Source organism: Argiope bruennichi, chromosome 4 (genome assembly GCF_947563725.1).
Source record: "Argiope bruennichi chromosome 4, qqArgBrue1.1, whole genome shotgun sequence".
In the NCBI taxonomy this organism is placed as follows: domain Eukaryota; kingdom Metazoa; phylum Arthropoda; class Arachnida; order Araneae; family Araneidae; genus Argiope; species Argiope bruennichi.
In genome coordinates, this window is record NC_079154.1 from 129,104,629 (window position 1) to 129,122,260 (window position 17,632).

A 17,632-nucleotide genomic window follows, 5' to 3' on the forward strand; every position below is an offset into this window, starting at 1 on the left:
CAGATGGTGATGAACTTACAAAATAAACCGGGCAAAGATTCTATTTTCCCTGTACCAAAGCATAATATGGCGGCTTTATATTGAGTATCAAATGCACCAAGCGGAATCTGGAATGCATTTCATTCTCTTCCCTTTAGCCGAATGGATCCAGATTTGGTGCAGATATATAATTTCTATGTCCATGATCACCTATCTAATTTCATTTATCTAGCTTACTATGTTTTAAATATATCGCATTTACAAGCCCCCAAAAAGGACAAACTAAATGTCTGTCAATTCTTGGGCGATCTAGAATTTAATATACATCTACTGATTTAATTCTATTTTTGTCTTCCAATGATAAAATGTGTTTCATCAAGTTCAATGAAGTTTTGAGTTATGACAATAATGTACACGCGGATGGATAGATACACATTCTGTCTAAAATTTGTTAGAAGTTTATAATTTTGGTGCAAAAACAGCATATCAAGCTTTACTCTTCTCGCACGTTGTATTTTTGAGTTCTTAAGCAAACAATTACAAATAATTTTTCCGACTCCAGGAGATCAAAAGCAGGGAGATTCATGAAAATGATGAAAGAGTATTTTTCGACAGTTACAGTGAATTTTCATTCTGTGCTTCGTGTAAAACAGAATAAGAAAGATTTCACATCAGACGCGAAAATAAACAGAGACAGAGCAAATTATTTCTAGTAACCACAAGATTAAACTATTTTCAGCCTCACCACGATGAATTCACTGAACAAACATGAATTCACTGAAAAGTTGAACGACTCTGCACCTGGAGTTTCTTCGCAATTCGAGATTTGACCTTCATATTTCCTCGGAAACCTCGCCCTTTCAGATCGCTCATTTTTCTGCACGTCGCGTCTCTTCGATGGAGCAGACAAGAACTACCTCCCTCACTAAATATAGAACCTTCACCCCCGCTTTTCATCAACAGACAGCTAAGAGTTCGACGGTCCTTCAAGTTTGTCATTCGGTATCGCCATTAAGCAAGAAAACAAATCCCCCTAAACAAAGAGATGGCGTTGTTCCGCGCGTGAAGTACCCATGAGGAGTTAATTGAATCGAAAACAAGTGTTTTTACGCTAATTGGATGGAGGGTTGATCTGTTTTTCTCAATGGACACCTTTGAAAATGTCAGTCATGGCAACTCAGTTAAGAAATTAGAAATCATACTATTGAAAGCATTCTTTTCAATGACTTATCACATAATGGAAAGTTACAAAAGAAGTACTGCTGAATTACACTGCGTTTTTCAATGAGTTGAATAATATCACGAGGCTTTTTAGAATTGTTTACAAATGAGCACCGAACACGTCAAAAATGAATTCGACACCCTGACACCCTTGTGGACCAACCGTGCAACGCAATTTAACAGTCGAAAGAAAAAAAATATATAAAGCGACATTCTTAAGCAATTTTATTTAATTTGCCGTGTTTAAAGTTTATGAAAATATAATTATATAATTAATTGTTCATTAAATTTCTGATATGGGAGTATTTTCAAATTTTGATACTGTTATGTATCCTCGATGACGATGGTCAATTTAAATAATTTCAGAAGTTATTTTTATTTTATCTAAATTTCAATTCTATCTAGTAGTGAATATGTGAAACTGATTTCTAGGTTTCATAATATTTTATAATTAAATTAGAAATCAAAGACTAAAAAGAATTAAAATAAATTTTGATGACGATATAATTTTGAAAACTGTTTTTATTAAATTCATTTAAAATTTCTATTTATACAGGTTTTATAGCCACCTTTTTATGCGAGATTAAGTTCGAGCGAAGAAAGCTGGAAGTAAAGTTCACCCGCGGTAACCATGCATTGTTATCTGAGACCGAATGTAATTTTTATGAATCAGGTCCTGTGTTATGGTGTTTTGATGATGATTCAGTCACAGATTAACACACAATTAACTTAATTTAAATATTAAAACATAACAAAATTAAGGCCTTTAAACTGTATTCGGCTGACTGCATATATATATGCGTGCCAGTTGGGACGAAAGGAGAGAGAATGCGAAAAAATATACCACAAGTATAAAAATACCCTGACGAATGACAGGCTGTCCTGATTACGTCACATTCAGCCCAACTGTAACTTGCAGTTAATAATTTCTGATTTGCTTTAGAAGTTTGGTTGGAATTCAACACATAACAAAGAAAAAATTGATTAGTATTTCAGGGCTTTTTGAGGGTGAAAGAACACAACAATCTGTTTAAAGTCATAGATCATACGTAGAAAGAGGCACAATTCTCAGTGTCCCTCTTTATATACCACGAAATTAAACAAAATGCATTGCTCTTTCAAAGAAGTTTAGACAAACGTGAGAGCATTTACGAGGAAAATATGATAATTATTCATTTGTCACACAAAGAATTCTTAATTGCAGAATTTATTCGAATCGCGGAGCAACTCCATCCATTAAAAATAATAGAACGGTCGACTTCAGAATGGTGCGCTAATCTAAAAATATTAATTTGTCATATTTTTTTTTAAATATATAAATGTGATTCGAAATTGTACCAAAGTCATCGTAACGTGATGATGCTTTAGGCTTGATTCCTGTATGGTAATTTTACATTTAGATCATTTCTTTTAATTGCACATTCAAAATGTTTTTAATATCGTCGTAACGCATCTATGCATAAACACAATAACTATAACAAGGAAAAGCATTATTATTAAATATATTAAAAATAGCTTGTTAATTATTGAAGCCAAAGAAATCATTATATTGTTACGAATTTGTAATATTGCTTTCCAGCACGGTTCGTTTCATTGTAGGAAAGGCCGTTTTACGAACAGTTAAGTTAATGCTGATCGGATACCGGATAAGTGACCCCTGCGCTTGGCAACATATTTGGCGACGAATATGGCGAAAAAATGGATAATACTAGAATCTTCAAGAATTTGGCGACAGAACCAATAGAAGCTGAGATATGCTTGATTACTCGAGAACTTTCTCTGCCCTGCTCTGTAAAATATAAAACGCCGTCAGTCCAAGCCGAAGAGAGTCGTGTATTTTGTATAGAGTCGTATAGCGAATCAACGACGAATTAGTTGGATCAGTTCAGCGAAGCGTAAGCGTTGAGTGGAGTTCAAGCGAGTGGTAAATTGAGCTGAGTTGTGTGTTGAATCTTAAGAGTTTATTATAGAAACAGCATCGAGTCGTATATGAAGTAGCCAGTCGTAAAGTAGTGCGTCGGCAGTTGGATACACCTAAAGCGAGGAGGCAATGGAGAATAGGAGGCGTTTGGAAAGACCATAGAGAATAGCTACGAAGATTCCTTCCTCCTGCTGAATTCTGTCTGGCCGCTTTATGTGATGGGGTTGTTGTTTACTACCAATTACTACTTGCTTGTTCTAAATGTGCTGCTTTGTGTTGCTTGTGTACGTTTCGGCTGTGTTTTGCCGTCTGTGTACTCGTGCTTTTGTCTAAATAAACGTTGTCATTTGTTATTGAAGCCTGTTGACTGTATTACACTATACACCCACTACAAGCGAACCCATTGACTTTACAGACTTAGTGGAGGAATTTTCGTACCATTTGGTATAGGAAGTGGGATAGTGGTTAACAATGTATGGTGTTGACAGGATCTCAAGCAAAAATGACGGAAAACGTCGAACTGGACGTTTTTTTAGCAGAATGAAAGAAAATGCAGGAAGAGAATCGAATAGCGCAAGAGAAAATGCGAAAAGACATTCGATCTTGGCAAGAGGAAATGTAAGAATTCAATACATAAGTCAAAAGACAATGCGACGAATTTAAAGATCGTTTTGGCAGATGTGTCGGAAGAGTGGAAGATGTCCAACAGGTAGAAGAAGACGTCCAAGATGACACAGATGAAATTAAAGAAAATGGCGAACGCCAAATGGGAGAAGAAAAGGACGAAAATTGAATGGAGATGTGTCATCGAAAAAGAATTTAGCGATTCGAAGGATGAACCAAAGTTCAGTAAGGAGAGACGCGAACAGGGAGGGTGCCAAATGATTGCAGGAAAACCAACCTACAGTTTTCTTACAATATGTCATTTTGATTATTATGCACAATAATGAGTATAAGACTAATGAGTTTAGTTTTATATGATTTTATAAATTTGGAAATAAATGAATAATTTTTTTTACTAAACTTGTCTTCTAATTCGGGATTAAAAAGTGACAAATTATGCAACTCCAGTTGAATAGAGATATAGTTATTTTTGAATGTCAGCCCTACTTCAAATGTCACTGATCTAATTACTTCAAATGTCACGCTTTAAAATAAAATACAGATCGTTATCCGTTAGAAAATCATCTTAAGTTTCATTTTATTTGACGTAGCAACTGAATAAATAAAAAAAATCTAAAATACAATTTGGTTTTCACAGTTTTTAAGAGGACGTAAAGTTGTGTTGACACAGAATATATGATTATAATTAAAGTGACTCTATTCAGACCCCTCTAAAACGCGTTCCGCCTGTTGGATTTTGATGAAACTTGGTATATACGTTATATGGACCATAAGGAAAATATTCTGCAATGAAAAAATAGTTCAAATTTTGACCAACAGATGGCATTAAAAAATTCTTATGCAAATGAGTCAAAACAATAAATAGAATTGCAGTCACAGCCCGAAAATCATTCTACGTGCATTTGTCTTTGTTAATCAAGCCCTTACAGAAGAAAGATCGAGCTTTACTGGTAAAACTATTTTATCAAAAAGGCAGCAATAGCTTAGCTGCACTGCATAAATATCGGCGTTTAAAGAATTTCTAAAAAAAAGTCATATCGAAGAATGATTTGAAGAAGATTATTAAGAAATTTGAAGACATTAGAGATTTAGGTGTGCTTCCAGGAAGAGGGCGGAAAGCTTTTGCAAATGAAACTGTCAAAAAAGTGGCTATTGCTGTAGTTGAAAGAGCCTTCAGTTCCAGCTATTATTCAGCAAGCCCTCGATCGTTGTCACTTGAGTTGCCGATTCTGTGGTCGAGAATACGAAACATTCTGCAACCCATTTTAAAATAGTATCCGCATACGATCCATGTGGTGCAAATACTGCAACCTTAAGACGTCCAAACGTGCTAGAAATTTGCTTGCCGATTTTTGGTGAGAATGGAAGTTGATGACGCGTGACCTGGGCAAATTCTATGGTCAGATGATTCACTCTTTTCTTTAGATGGAGCTGAGAATAATCAAAACTGCCGCATATGGGGGGCTTTACCTCCTAATGTCTAGCCCCAACAACCACTGCATTCTAATTACGTGACTGCATGGTATGAATTTACTTCTAATTTCATCCCACTCCGGGAGGTCTTAAAACGTACTCTGTCACGATTATACGGCACAGTGAACTTCTTCGACAGTAGATCATTCCTGCTTAACAGAAATGACAATGTTTTCACACCCACTATCTTCATGCAAGATGGAGCAACACCCCACATTTAGCGTCAAGTCAAAGAACTGCTTTGTACTAGCTTTGGCGAGAATCGTGCAATATCCAAAGCTTTTCTGGATGTCTGGCCTCCTCATTGACACGACTTAAATTCCTGTGAATTCTGCTTGTGGGGATTTCTAAAAAACCGTGTTTATGGAGGAGGAATTAGGGGTTGAGTTGAAAAGAGCATTACACGCCATATTGCTGAAATCTCTCGAGAGTTTCTTCACGCTACCATTGAACACGCTACAATACGTGCTTTCAGCATATAATTGATGTCAATGAAGCATACGTTGAGCACATTCTGTAACTGTATAAATTTTAATAACTATGACAATTTTTTTTGTCCTTCTTTAGGTGCCAAAATTCCCCCTAGAGGTCATTTTTTTAAAGAAATCTTTTTCTCATGATCTATATAACGTATATACCAAGTTTTTATCAAAATCCGAAAGGCATAATGAGTTCTAGAGTTTGAATAGTGCCACTTCCAGTATAACCACCCTGCACTTGTACAATTATCATAGCCAGAGACTACTGAAAAATAAATGTAGTTTTGAGGATAACTTAAGGTGAGATAGCTTTGTCAAACGCTTATGATGGCACATTTTCAAATGATGAGTGTGAGAAATGGCAAATTGAGAACAGGATATTAGAATGAATCACTAAGATGAGTTAAATACTACTGGCGTCGTCTTAAAATGCACAGAAGTTTAAATTTTGGGTTGATATCTTTTTTAAGAGAAGCGTCAGCCGCAAAGTAGTAATCTACGGAAAGCAGCATCTATCATGATTACTTTAAAAAATAAAACACAGTATTATATATTAATAGTTTTTATATATTAATATTTTTATATATTATTTTATTAGAAGAAAAGCATCAAAATTCTCTACAAACATAGAATACTAGAAATTAGATAGCAAAAGAAAGTACTGACTCCCTTTTAAAACCCATAAAAATTAATATATATATTTTGAATTTTAGCCCATTTTTTTTAAATTCCCTTTTTTTATTATTCAAACAATACCTGTAAAAATTCATTTGAAAATAACGGTGTGGTAGACTATTCTTTCCAGTTGGGCTTCACACCTCCTATATATACGACGCTGCACTTCTATAATTACATTTTTTTTTCTGCACGTAAAGATTTAATTTCGGAGAAGCTTTAGATTCTTATTCACATGAGGATAAGAAAAGGCATTTTCGATTTATTTAGATTAAAAACATACTTTTAGATCACCATACGTTTTCCAAAGCAAGATATGTGTAACCTGAATATAACCGACTGAAAAAAGCAATGCCATTAAAAAAGAAAAACAGATTGGAGTTTATGATTGTAGATTGATGTTTCAGAGCCCATAAATCATTTAACGTCATTAATTCCACTTAACTAAAATAAGTAACTTTTTTTTTGCTTTCTTATATGATAAGTACACAAAGAGAATGCACTATAATCGTCAAAAAAAATTCTATCTCGAGATTTCGACGAATCTTCATATTTAGACTTTGTAGCGTCCGAAAAATACATTTTTGAAATTATATCTATAACTCCAAAACGGTTTGAGTTAGATGGATGACATTGGTATATCGTCTTTACAGAAAATTCATAAATTTTTAACAAATTTTTAACTAAATATATTCAAAGAATGCTTGTCTATGCATTTGTACAAAAATAAGTTAACATGATTACTAAAAAGGGAATAGAGCAAAATTGGTAATATTTGATTCACAGATTTAGAATCTAAATAGAAAAATCCTACAAAATTTGGAAACAAATTCGGCGAGTAGTTGCATCACATTACTTTCGCATGCTTTGAACGTAATCATCCTAAAGCGAAATAAATATACGAAATTTGATATGCAATCTTGTAACTACAGTTGTACTTTGGCTTCAAATTCTGTTTGTAATCGGTTACGAAAAAAGGCTTCCGAAAATGCGTATCAGGACATACATAAACTACATACCAACGATTCATTGCTAAACAGGCGTGTTTTTAGCTATTGTTCGTTCATGACACCCGGTTAACAATTCACAAATACTGTTTTTTTTAACTATATTATGAAGGACACAATTTCATGCCCGGGACTTTGAAAATAAAATTCTGAGCACTTATGGGTTGCCTCAGATCCCCAGTTTTATCCATGGTTGGAGACAGTAACAATATCTTTATTAAAGAGTGAGTCAGAAAATGTCGGACGACCATTTCTGCTGACTTTTAAAGCGCCTTAATAAATCCACGTACCTTTTCATACTGAAGCTTACTGCATTAAATTGGTGAATTTATAAATTGTGCCACAAATGGATGAATGTCAATAGTTTTCGATAAATAAAAGTCGTAATATATTTCAATAAAGCAGTGAATTATAGTTTAAATGTTAGCTAATTAAAATATTGAAATTTTTTATATTTTTTCCAACATGGATGTAATTTATAAAAGAAAATAAAATTTCTCCCCGATTTCCTTCATACACTTTTATCTAAATACATTGAATAATAATGTTTGTTTAATAAAACATAATACGAGAATTTTCCACATCAACCTCAATTTTACTAAAGAAAGTATGTCGGATTTTGCTAAATTTCACGATAACGTTTAAAGTATTACAACAACATATATCTGCCACACCACCGGATATCAAAATGATATAGATTGATGACAGTTTTATGACTTGTGAAAAAGCAATTAGGTAGTGGATCATCACATCAGAATATTTGCTGATTTACGCAGTTAATGCGAAGGGATCACTGTACCCTGGTGGCAAGGTCTCGTCTTTAGAAACGGAGGGTTTCAAGTTCGAGACCCGATTCCACCGAAGAGCGGTCATGTAATTTGGCCTAGTGCATGCTAAATCCATCAGGTCCACCCCCTTCCAGCTGGTGTGGTGTAGAAATCTGGATATGGAAGTGCCACTTTAGGTGTCGTCTTCGTCATCTGAACGCTGTTCAAAATTATGAGGTCCGTCCCCATATAGCCCTAGTGTTGCTTTAAAACGGGAAAATAATACAACCAAACTTCATCGAGAATTACAAAAAGAATCTGTTGTTATTGAAAAATGCATTTATTAGGAAAATTTTCGTTTTACAAAATATTTTCACTTTTTCTCATTATAAAACCAATTTTGCCTGAAGACATTCTAACTTCTTTTGTAATGAATCGAATTTCAGATGACGATAAATCATTATTTGTAAAGAAAAAAATTCTAGCATATAAACACGCTCTACAAGAGCAAGTCTCCGAGAGCGGGAGGAAATTATTTTAATCTCAAATAATTTCCATCAATTGTTATTAATTATAAAAATATACATTTAGTTCATATCATTGCACTTTTTGAAAAAAATTCAGAATCCGGTACTCCATGCCAGAATTTAATGGCAATAAAAGAGAATCCCGCCTCTTTCAGAGAAATTCGTTTTTCAGTTTCATAATATTTAAACGTAAAATGACAGTCAAGATTAAAACCGGAAACTCAATGATGTCGCCCACAATTTAAGTTGTTACTTTCTTCCTGTTCAACCTTAGAAACTCAGCTTCTAGCCAAGTGAAAAATGTAGAAGAAAAAGAAAAGGTAACACATTACAATGAAGACAAAGTAGTTACTAACAGATTTTATTTTAAGCTCTGGCCTCCTTTTAAGTAAGAAAAAAAATTAAAGAAACTAAGTGGAAAAGAACAGGTTGTTTTGCAATTCTGAAAGTGATAATGACGACAGTCGTGCTGCCATCTGTTGAACTTTTTAGAAACAAATCGTAAAAGTAATTTATGATTTTCATTCGAGTTTTTGGCTTATTTCTCATCAGCTTATTCTTTTTTCAGTAAGCTTACAAACACAAAACTTGAATACATGGTACTTAAATTATTTGATTTGTACGAATGTGTTCTTGAATATTCTGATAAAACGGTTTTGAACAGGTTAACAATAATTATTTTAATTGCCAAGGATTTCAAGATAGCTACATTTTCAGTATACCAAGACCTATATACACTTCCACTAAAGTGTATTTTTGCACTATTTAATACAAAAACTTTGACTTGGTCTATTGAGACATTCGATGTGTTAATTTTTGATGCAATGGTGAGGGTCTAACACCAAAACGATCGAAGAATGCTGTAAAAAAAAACTTTAAGACTTAGAAAAAATTTACTGCTGTAAAATTAGAATTTAATAAGTATGATTTTCACGATGTGATAAAGATCGTAATAACGAATATAACGATCATGATAGAAATGAAGGCGAAATAAATAAAAAATAGTTAGGAATTTATTTTCTCATTTTCTTTTCTAATATAGAAACGTGCGTGGGTTTTTTTTTTTGTTGTTGTTGTTGTTGTTGTTAATCATTATATACTTTTTTTTTGAACGTCTGACTGCCTCAACTATTGCTACATCTATCTCACTTAGAAATTAAAAATTAACTGAAATCCCCGCTTCTGAAAGAATTCAAAATTATCTTAAAGATGCTATTTTGCTTTATTGATTTCATAATTTCAATCTTTTTTGGTTATAACTTCAAACGCCATTAACCAAAAGCAATGATTTTCCTATTTTAAAATTAAAAAAATAATAGATTCAGTGACAACGACTTTATTACCAAGTCTGAAGATTTTTTAAACATTTGTTTCTTATTCTAGCCGGAAATTCTTTTAGAAAAAAAGTGAAAGTGTTTAATATTTTCACGTGAAGAAAGGGTAAACAAACATAAAAAACGAAAGAAAAAAATATGAAACATTTTCATTCTTTGTGAATGGCAGAACGTCTTTGTAAATACGATGCAATCATAACTGTGTAAGAAAAACGAATCAATATTTTGGATTTTTTTTTTTCTTCTAAGAAAAACTTTTCTCTAAAAATTAGATGCCTACTTTCAAATTTGATATCCAGATTACATGCACACTTTCGCTCCTATAGATTGTTAAATTTTTAGCAGTCGTATTCTCATACACAAGAAAAATATATTCACATATATCATTCTATTTATATATTTCTTTTGAACCTGGAAAGGCGTAAAACGTTAATACCACCAAAACCTAAAGATTGAATTTCTTCTTGATTCAGTTCTTCCTTTATTCAGCATTAAATAACTTATTAAACTGTATTCTACAAAATTTTCAGATGGGTATTTACATATTTACAATTTTACTTTTATGTTAAATATGCACACAGCCCCCCCCAAAAAAAAATTATTACTTTTAATACTTAGCTCGCCATTAGTAAATCAATAAGACTAGGTAATAACCGTGCAATAAAATAACAATATTTATTAAAGTTATTTTAAAATTTATTTACTTTTTTTCAAATTATTTATTGCTTATTTAATATATACAGATTATGAAAATTAATCTTTACTATTATTCTAAGTTTTAAAAGTATGTTGTTTACTATGTATAAACATTAACAAAAAGTATGCTGTTTCTTATGTTACTATTATGTTTTTCTTAGGCTGTAAGCATTTTACATGTGCTAAATTCAACTTTTTCAAGTATTCTCATCACCTCTGAATTAGCCGAATTTAATACTATATGTTTTTTTGTAATTCAATTATCAAGAAATATATTTTTAAGTTGTTCTCACTTCTTACTTAACAATACTAATTATATGGTTCTTACGCAGAATGATTTTGATTATAAATTACAAATTCGATAAGAAACGTGATATAAAATCGATAAAATATGTAGCTAAAATAAAAAAAATCATTTACATTTAATCAGATTTGACAAACCAATATATATATATATATATATATATATATATATATATATATATATATATATATATATATATATATATCAAGGAACTACTGGTCTGACTTCAAATTTGAACAGAATATGGGATATGGTATTCATATGAAAAAGTTCCAATGTTTATCAATAGATGACGCTGTAACCGGCATAATGTGCAGATTAAAGACACACTGCATTTGTTATAAAAATGTGCAGATATTATATCCGGCATTTGTTATAAAAATGCCGGATATATGACACAACTTGTCATGAGTCTCTCAATGAAAGATCGCGCTCTGCTTCTGAAACTCTTTTGCAAGAACAACGACTGTGAGCTAACAGCTTTAAAGAAATTTTGCTCATTAAAAGACATGAAAAAAAGCTGAGGTCCAATCGCATTTGCATAAACAGTTTGTTGTGCATCACTGACTTGAGACTTCGAATCACAAGAAGCATTTCGGAAATTACAGAATTATCAGGTATCAATTTTCAACCGCATGCTCTTCAAAATTACCAGACCAGTCCTTGTGACTTCTAGCTTAAGGTTCTCTCAAAAATATTGTGTTCAGTGATCCGATTGCAACTTTAATTCAATTGAAGGCACGGATTGCGCACACATTCATAATGTTACCCCTGAAGCATTCCGATTTGTTGTGGAACATATTGTTTATCGGTTCCAACTTGGGGCCCAAAATAGTAGACAGCATATTGACCATGTCTTACGAAAGTCTAGTGATAATTAACAAGCTATTTCATTGTGAATATTCCATTGTCACTATAAGGACAGTTAAAAACCAAATCATTGTGAACTTTTTATGCGGTTTTATGACTAAGAATAGTTAAAAACCGATTTTTTCCATCCAATGTGGTATACGACCTTGCCGTGATGGAAGAGCTTCCTACTAACAGTGTCACAATTGTTGAATGACATGGAAATCCTTTTCTTCCGTCGAAAAAATCGAAACAATCATGCACATTAAACAATACAGTTGGCTTATCCAATTTCGTTGCGCAGCTTATAGCGGTATTTATTGATACACTTTGGAACATTTTCTTATGTCATAACGTTTCCCTCTTCTTTAAGTATATTCAATTCAAATTTCAAATCATTCTGACTAGTAGTTCATTTCTTATGCCTTTTTGAAAATGTGATTTTAATTATAATTACCCTGCATATATAAGATTTCCAGAACACCCATACTCTGAACTCTCTACAACGAACTACACAGTGTAAGGTCTCCAAAACTGTTGAACATATTATTCAAGACATGGGGAAACGGATTAAGCGAAAAAAATTAATTTCATAAACACCTATAGATGGCGCTGTATTTTCCTTTTAATTTCTATTGCTAACAGGAAAAAAAAGAATATAAAAAAAGTTAAGAAACTTAAACTGTCTTTGTAACTGCAATTTCGTATTGTAAGCACAAAACTTTGCATAAATGCTTGGTTTGCAGCTACTATTCTGGGGATAAAAGGGGATAAAACTGGGAAAATGTTCATTCTTATCAGCGATAACTGTCGCGCTGCCAGAACGCACTTTGCTTGTAAAGTTGTTTTATGAAAACAAAGGAAATGCTGCAGCTGCACTTTGCGAATTCTTCCGACTTAAGAATTTACGCATTACCATTACTTCCACAAGTTCTCAAGAAAATGATCCCACGATTCGAGAAACGTGGTGATCTTAAGAGTTCAGCTGGGTCGAGGACGCAAATCGACTCGTCCTGATGTCGTTGAAGATGTTGCCACCGCTATTGCTGAACAATCAATGGATAACATTATAGGCGCAGTAAAGCATGTCGGTCATTATTCAGCATACTTTTGTACAAAATAGGAGAAACCAAAGAGTTTCTAAAAATCGCACATTTATGAAAATTTCTTACTGATGATGAATCTCTTGAACGAAGAATACATTTTTTTTCTTTCATTTGAAAAATGATCGCTTTGACAATTAATACTTCCATCTTAATTGTCTTGATTCCACTTGAAGTTGAAAAACTCTTAGCGTTGATCATGATCTGATTGTAGCTGCCCATGGATGCTATATGGTTAGCATTCACGGGCAGCTACAATCAGATCATGATTATGGTTAGCAGTAATTTACGCACTAGCGTTCATGGGATCATAAATTTTGGAACGAGTTTTTGTATTCTCGCATGAAATTTTGAAAAAAATAAATTTAAAAAATGCCACTTTCTGTATTATTCAATATTCTTTCCTCACCTTCCCGGGGAAATATTGTTAATTCTAGAATTAACAGTCGGTAAACCATTCTGTTAATACATATTTTTCGTAGGATGTTGGAACCGAAGTTAATATTCTTCTAGCTAGCAATATACAATATATTGCATACAAATAATCAACATTTCAAAACTTTCCTTTTTATTGAAATTTGAGATTCTTTCCTAAAGCTTAGTATCGCACGCACAATTGAAAGCAAATAATTTTCTCGTCTTTAAATGTATTACTTCTTTTAGATATTTTAAAAGTTGAATTCCTCAAAGCCCTTCTAAATTTTAAAATAAGCATATGTCTGCAAATTTTCTGCACAGAAGCGTCAAATTTTGTGTGTACATAGATGAATGTAAGAATACTAATTGATAACTTTACACTACGAGGCTATATAAAAATTTAATTTTTTTAAACTTTTTTATTACCAACCTCTGCAGGGGCCAAAGTATTTTCACACAATTACCCTCATCTTATTTTATAAAATTTTGTATTTGAAAGCGTATGTCTAAGCGCAATATTTTGGAAAATAAACGCTTGTTCCACTTTTTTGGGAACATCTTATATATTTTCATTCATTTTACATTTCGCTATCAAGTAAACATCAAGAATGTTTTGTGATCATCAAAAAAAATTAATCTTCTGACGTATTTCTATGTCTTATACTTCTCTAAGACAGAAAAAAATTCGTAAAACATATCTGCATGATTGTTAAAGATATAGTGTAAATGAAGTAAATCAAAAATGCAGAAAAACAGACAGATAAAATTTGCCATTTGGCTCATAACTCAGAGAGAGTAAGGACTAAAATATTGCAATACTGAAAATGATTTGAGTTTCATCGCAACTTAGAAATATAATATTATTAAATACGCTTAAAATATGTTTTTAATTTATTACAAATGAAAAATATATACCGCAATAATTACATTGAGAAAATAATTTTCTTGAATTTTAAGAAGATGATATAATAACACTTTTGTGCTGCATTACTTTCAGAAATTATCTTGGAAAAACGCTAACTTTTGCTTGATTTCCGATTAATTAAAGTTTTAAAAGTTTACTATGAGGGTATATTTTCTCACTACAAAATATACATGAGCCAAATTTCACAGTTATTGGTCAAGCGGTTTGTCCTGTAAAGATCCAACACACATGCGTGCTCTTTAATCTCCATTATTAGTAAAGATAGAAACAATAGAAATCGCACTACTGTCTGTGTGAGAATCACTAAACCCACACTATATTTATATAGATGTGAGAATCACTAAACCCACACTATATTTATATAGATGTGAGAATCGCTAAACTCTAGGACACACTATATTTATATAGATTAATTTATCAAACGCATAGCTATCTATGTTAAGCGAAACATACTTTTATTACTGCATTACTTACCCAGTTACAGGTAAGAAAATGAATGCAATAATTTACTATAAAAATGTGTATGGTATTTTCTTGGAGAAAGCAATAATTTAATGCTTTTTTTTTTTGTTCAAGAAAATATCACACAAAATTTTAGTCATTGCATTTAATTATTTGCATATTCAGTATGCTAATAAGCAAATCACTCTATCTTAAAATATCCATCATAAAAATATCGAATGCATTCGTTTTCATGTGATTAAAAAATTAGATTTATAAAAACAGCAATCACACGTGCATGATTGGAAAGATAATTTTTACTCGTAGTTTCCGAAATTCTAAACGTAAAATGCCGAAAGGCGAAATTGAAAAATAATTGTAAAAAGGGGAAATGTTGGTACTTAAGAGAAACGTTTTATTGTTTTTAATCGAAAACATTCGGGTGTACTCAAAATTCGAATTTCAAATTTTGAAATACGTTATAAATAATATTCTAATGCGTATTATTATTTTTCTTATAGTTCGATAAAGTTGAAGAGACAATTTTAACGACTGACGGAATTCTTATTTAAGATTTATAGGAGAACATTTAGAGCAGCTTTTCAGTGTGAATAAAATAATTAAATCTTATATTCGCATTTTTGATGGAGAAATGAAACCCAAAGTGAGAGAATGATCGCACATACTCTGCGAAAAGCAGTAATAAGAGTCTATATTCCAAATAAAGCAGAAAATACTCGGATGCCTCAATACAGTAGATGGCGCAACGGTTCTTTGCCATGCAATAAAAGATTCAGCACGCAAAGAATGTAAGGTATATTAAAAAGTGATTTCGAATTGATCTCACATATTCTGCGAAAAGCAATAATAAGAGTCTATATTCAAGTCAAGCACAAAATACTCGAATGGTGCTTCAATACAGTAGATGGCGCAACGGTTCGTTGCCTTGTAATTAAAGATTTAGCACGCGAAGAATGTAAGGTACAATAAAAAGTGATTTCAAATTGATTAGAAATTGATTTCACAAATTGTGCAAAAAGTAATAATAAGAGTCCGTATTCCAAATAAATCAAAAATACTCTGATGATTCATTAGAGTAGATGGCGCAACGGTTCTTTGCCATACAATTAAAGATTTAGCACGCAAAGAATGTAAGGTGCATAAGAAATTGATTTCGAATTGATTAGAAATTTATCTCACATATTCTGCTAAAAGCAGTAATAAGAGTCTATATTCCAAGTCAAGTACAAAATACTCGAATGGCGCTTCAATACAGTAGATGGCGCAACGGTTCTTTGCCGTGTAATTAAAGATTTAGCACGCGAAAAATGTAAGGTACATTAAATTTCAATAAAAAAATGCTTGGAATGCATATACAAGTAACTCTTCAGAAAATTTTAAATCATTGAAAATGTTTCGTTATCCAATGAAATGCAATATTATATATACATATTATTAACTTTTTATTTCAGTATTCTTTGAGATTTTTTCAGAAATTAAAAAATAGTACTTATTTTCTACATAGTTTAAAAGTTCTCAGCTTTAAATATGATTCAATTTTATAATGTTACTTAAATATATATTTATAAGCATGCCCATTTTTTATCATTCTCACTTTAAAAAAAAAACTAATTCTGTTAATAACCTAAAAACTTTTATACTTTTGTAATTTAAAAAAAATAGCCAATGAAGACATTAAATTATATACAAATGCAGCGAAACTTTATGAAAGACAACGTCAATGCACATATTACATATCAATTATCTAAAAATTTACTATCTTTTATAAAGAAGTAGCTAACATAATTCACAAAAGGTATAAAATATCAATAAACTATATTTCCTAATGTTTCTGAATTATTTCAAATCCATCTGAAAGCTTTATTTTGAGTGCATTTTCATCATTTTTAAATCTAAGATTTCAACAGATATTTTAAAAAACACAAATAATAGAAACTAATATTATAAATACTGTATTAAATTTCCTAACAAATGATAAAATTAAACTTTCTTCTAAAAAAAAACATTAGATTATAGTTTTCATGATTAACAATGACACACTCTACAAATTAGTAGAGAGATTATTAGAATATTAGCGTATATTCAGCCTTCAAAAGCATAGAGATTTTAAAAATTGATCTTCCGCTATAATCGAAATTTATAAAAATATTATGATTTTTCACTTCAGAAAAAATTTATAGAAATATTATTATATTGTTATATTAATATTATTATTAAAATTTCAATGACTCAGAAGAATAGATGTTTTAAGTATATGTTATTAACATTTAAGAAATCAAAACTATGTTTTAAAATAAATAATTTAAAAAAAATAAATGCTAATGCACAAAAATCTTCATAAAATATTCATGCAGGTTAAATTAATATTTTAAAATAAATGATCAAACTTATCAATAAGAAACCATTTGTAAATAACCAAGAGTAGTTATTATAATTATTAATAAATATCAAAAAATATTTCATCACCTTAAATCTTCAGGAAGTAATCCATAATTTTAATATTTTTTGATGATGGATATAAATCGAAAAAAACGGATTCTTAATTTAAAATCTAAATTAATTCTATTTAATGGGTTTCACTAAAATTATAATATTCAGTTTTTTCTCCAAATTTTTTATTTCTATTTTTTTAGAAATTTTTAATCGAATGATAAACACATTTTAAGCAATAAGTTTAAATTTGTTATCAATGGCGAAATAGTAAAATAATAATAATAATAAACTTTCCATTTTTAATCTTCTTTTGAACAAATGTGATTTTATTTTCATTAGACATAATTCTGAAATGAGGCAGAATAAAATTCAGAAGTCAATAAAAATGCCACATAAATCACTTCACATTTTTTATGGTTTTGTCATGCATTTTTTA

At 31.2% G+C, this 17,632-nt stretch overlaps 1 protein-coding gene across 1 annotated transcript in view; it reads right to left on the reverse strand.

The window, feature by feature from the left end:
* The window catches only part of LOC129966881 (obscurin-like), a 291,121-nt gene that overhangs the window by 182,534 nt on the left and 90,955 nt on the right, over positions 1 to 17,632 (reverse strand). The window lies entirely within an intron of this gene.